This window comes from Cupressus sempervirens, chromosome 2 (genome assembly GCF_028749045.1).
Source record: "Cupressus sempervirens isolate cs-2001-9-10 chromosome 2, ASM2874904v1, whole genome shotgun sequence".
Lineage (NCBI taxonomy): Eukaryota > Viridiplantae > Streptophyta > Pinopsida > Cupressales > Cupressaceae > Cupressus > Cupressus sempervirens.
In genome coordinates, this window is record NC_143119.1 from 539,208,176 (window position 1) to 539,212,112 (window position 3,937).

A 3,937-nucleotide genomic window follows, 5' to 3' on the forward strand; every position below is an offset into this window, starting at 1 on the left:
CGGCACCATTGGAACGAATACCGCTGCCGAACCATTCCGAAATTTTTTTGCCAAAGAATTTGTTGCAAAGAGAACGACTCTAGGGAGAGATCCCTTGCATAGCAAAATCGGGATGGCTTCACGGCAGCTGGATGGGATTTGAATTCATGTAGCCAAGGGAGTGAAATGGTCATCGAGCTCATCCGATCAACTGGATGAATTTCACCTTGAAGGGGCCCAATCCAAAAGTTCCAGAGGTCATCTCCTGGAACTGTCAAGAACAAAGGCCAATCTTACATGCAAACTCTACTACTGCGCAAACATAGGTTGCAATTATAGAGAAATTGCAAGGCCGTCACAATGGCCCGAGGCCAATTCTCCGACTACTAAGTCAATTTTCTCTTGCAATCACCATGCCGCCGTTCACAGATAGATCTCCCCATTCACTTGTGACGACACACAATTCAAGTGCTAGACGCGAGCTCGCCCTTGAAAGGCCGCGTTCCAAGACATCCCGATGACACATTGGAATGACAACCGCTGTCGAACCATTCCCAACGTTGTGCTGATCGAGTTGGCACAGAGGCGATCTTAGGGAACTCCCGCGTATCGATCGGGAAGTTCTTTCGTACCCATCTCTCACAAAAAACAATGTTAGCTGAACAATTTTATAATCCAAGGCTCGTATCCATCGATATCGTCGGCACTGGGTCTATATTCAAAGGCCACGGAGAGGTTCCGATAAAAGAAGCTCCCCTGCTCGCTTGCACAAACATCCCCAAATGCTAGACGCAAGCTCCCGCACTTAGCATCGCTCTCCAGATCACCGCAATGACACATTGGAACGACTACCGCTGTCGAACAACTCCCGAATTTGTGCCGATGGAGTGAGAAACGAGAGCCAGATCGGGTCGACGAAAATGGCTAAGCCAGATTGGGTCGGCCAGCATGGCTCGACCACCATTTTTCGCCGAGAGCTTTCGATATTAAAGCTCCCATGTAGCCGCGATAAGTACACCATGAAAAATTGCTAGAGTGCCGAGCACCCATAGCAAATTGCCATTATACCAAGCAACGTCGGAGTGCTAGACAAGGGCTCACGTTTAGATCAAGTTTTAAAACCACCAAAAACACACGCCATGGACAAGGGTTCCCGCACTTAGCATCGCTCTCCAGATCACCGCAATGACACATTGGAACAACAACTGCTGTCGAACAACTCCCGAATTTGTGCCGATGGAGTGAGAAACGAGAGCCAGATTGGGTCGACGAAAACGGCTAAGCCAGATCGAGTCGGCCAGCATGGCTCGGCCACCATTTTTTGCTGGGAGCTTTCAATATTAAAGCTCCCATGTAGCCGCGATAAGTACACCATGACAAATTGCTAGAGCGCCGAGCACCCATAGCAAATTGCCATTATACCAAGCAACGCCAGAGTGCTAGAAAAGGGCTCACGTTTAGATCAAGTTTTAAAACCACCAAAAACACATGCCATGGATTGGCAACCACTGCATCACCTTTTCCAAAATTGAGTCATCGAAAAACATGATCTAAAGGAGAGCCGAGGAAAAGCACTGAGATCGCTTCATGCCCCTTTCATTCATTCAACATCGGCATACACCGTTTGAAAACCCAACAATCCAATCCGCCTAGACACCAATGTTGAATGAATGAAAGGGGCACGGGAGAGGCTCGTGGCAACAACCTCTCTTATATAAGCTATTAGTGCGAGGCTCGCTCTGCATTAGAAATCTGCGATAGCGCAGACAACTCCCTTAAAAATCCAATTCAATGAAAAATGTGACCAAACAGCCATCCACGACACCGTTTTTGGAGCTCGGCCAGAATGGCTCGCCCAGATCAGCTCGGCCAGCATGGCTCGCCAAGATCTGCTCGGCTAGCTTGGCTCGGCCAGCATGGCTTGCCCAGATCGGCTCGGCCAGATCAGGTCGGCCAGCATGGTGACTTGGTGACTCGGTGAGAGTACTTGGAACCGTCAAGAACAAAGGCCAATCTTACATGCAAACTCTGCTACTGCGCAAACATAGGTTGTAATTATAGAGAAATTGCAAGGCCGTCACAATGGCCCGAGGCCAATGCTCCGACTACTAAGTCAATTTTCTCTTGCAATCGCCATGCCGCCGTTCACAAAGAGATCTCCCCATTCACTTGTGACGACGCACAATCCAAGTGCTAGACGCGAGCTCGCCCTTGAAAGGCCGCGTTCCAAGACATCCCGATGACACATTGGAATGACAACCACTGTCGAACCATTCCCAATGTTGTGCCGATCGATTTGGCATAGAGGCGACCAAACAGCCATCCATGACACCATTTTTGGAGCTCGGCCAGATCGGCTCGGCTAGATCGGCTAGCCCAGATCGGCTCGGCCAGCATGGCTCAGCCAGAACGGCTCGGCCAGCATGGCTCGGCAAGAACGGCTCGCCCAGATCGGCTCAGCTAGAACGGCTCAGCCAGCATGGCTAGGCCAGAATGGCTTGCCCAGATCGGCTCGGCCAGCATGGCTTGGCCAAAACAGCTCGGCCAGCATGGCCCGGCCAGCATGGCTCAGCCAGAACGGGTCGCAAAGATCAGCTCGCCCAGAACGGGTCGCCAGATCGGCTCGGCCAGAATGGCTCGCCCAGATCGGCTCGGCCAGCATGGCTTGCCTAGAACGGCTCGGCCAGATCGGGTCGGCCAGAATGGCTCGCCCAGATCGGCTCGGCCAGCATGGCTCGGCCAGAACGGCTCGGCCAGATCGGGACGGTGACTTGATGAACGGACTTAAAGAGTCGGCTTGGCGGGGTGACTTGATGAAAGGACTTAAAGAGTCAACTTGGCGGGGTGACTCGATGAACGAACTTAGAGGGTCGACTTTGCAGGGTGACTTGATGAACGGACCTAAAGAGTTGACTTGGTGAGAGTACTCGGTGGGGTGACCTGATGAACAGACTTAGAGAGTCGACTTGGTGAGAGTCCTTGGTGGGCCGACCTGGTTGGGTGACTTCGTGAACTGACTTAAAGAGTCGACTTGGTGGGAGTACTTGGTGGGGTTTGACTTGATGAACGGACTTCAAGGGTCGACTTGGCGAGGTGACTTGATGAACGGTCCTAAAGAGTTGACTTTGTGAGAGTACTTGGTGTGGTGACTTGATGAAAAGACTTAAAGAGTCGAATTGGTGAGAGTACTTGGTGGGGTGACTTGATGAATGCACTTGAAGGGTCGACCTGGTGGGGTGACTTTATGAACGGACCTAAAGAGTTGACATGGTGAGAGTGCTTGGTGGGGTGACTTGATGAACATAGTTAAAGAGTCAACTTGGTGAGAGTAGTTGGTCGGGTCACTTGATGAACGCACTCGAAGAATCGACTTGGTTAGAGTACTTGGTGGGGTGACTTGATGAACGGACTTAAAGATTCGACTTGGTGGGCCGACCTGGCGGGGTGACTTGATGAACGGACTTAGAGAGTCGACTTGGTGAGAGTACTTGGTGACTTGGTGGGCCGACCTGGCCAGGTGACTTGATGAACAAACTTAAAGAGTCGACTTGGCGAGAGTACTCGGTGGGCTGACCTAGTCACGTGACTTGATGAACGGACTTAAAGATTCGAATTGGTGGGCCGACCTGGCAAGGTGACTTGATGAACGAACTTAGAGAGTCGACTTGGTGGGTCGAACTAGCGGGGTGACTTGGTGAGAGTACTTGGTGGGCTGACCTGGCAGGGTGACTTGATGAACAAACTTAGAGAGTCGACTTTGTGAGAGTACTTGGTGGGTCGAACTGACGGGGTGACTTGATGAACGAACTTAAAGAGTCGACCTAGTGAGAGAACTTGGTGGGCCGAGCTGGCAGGGTGAATTGATGAACGAACCTAAAGAGTTGACTTTGTGAGAGTACGTGGTGGGCCGACCTGGCGGGGTGAGTTGATGACCGAACTTAAAGGGTCAACTTGGTGA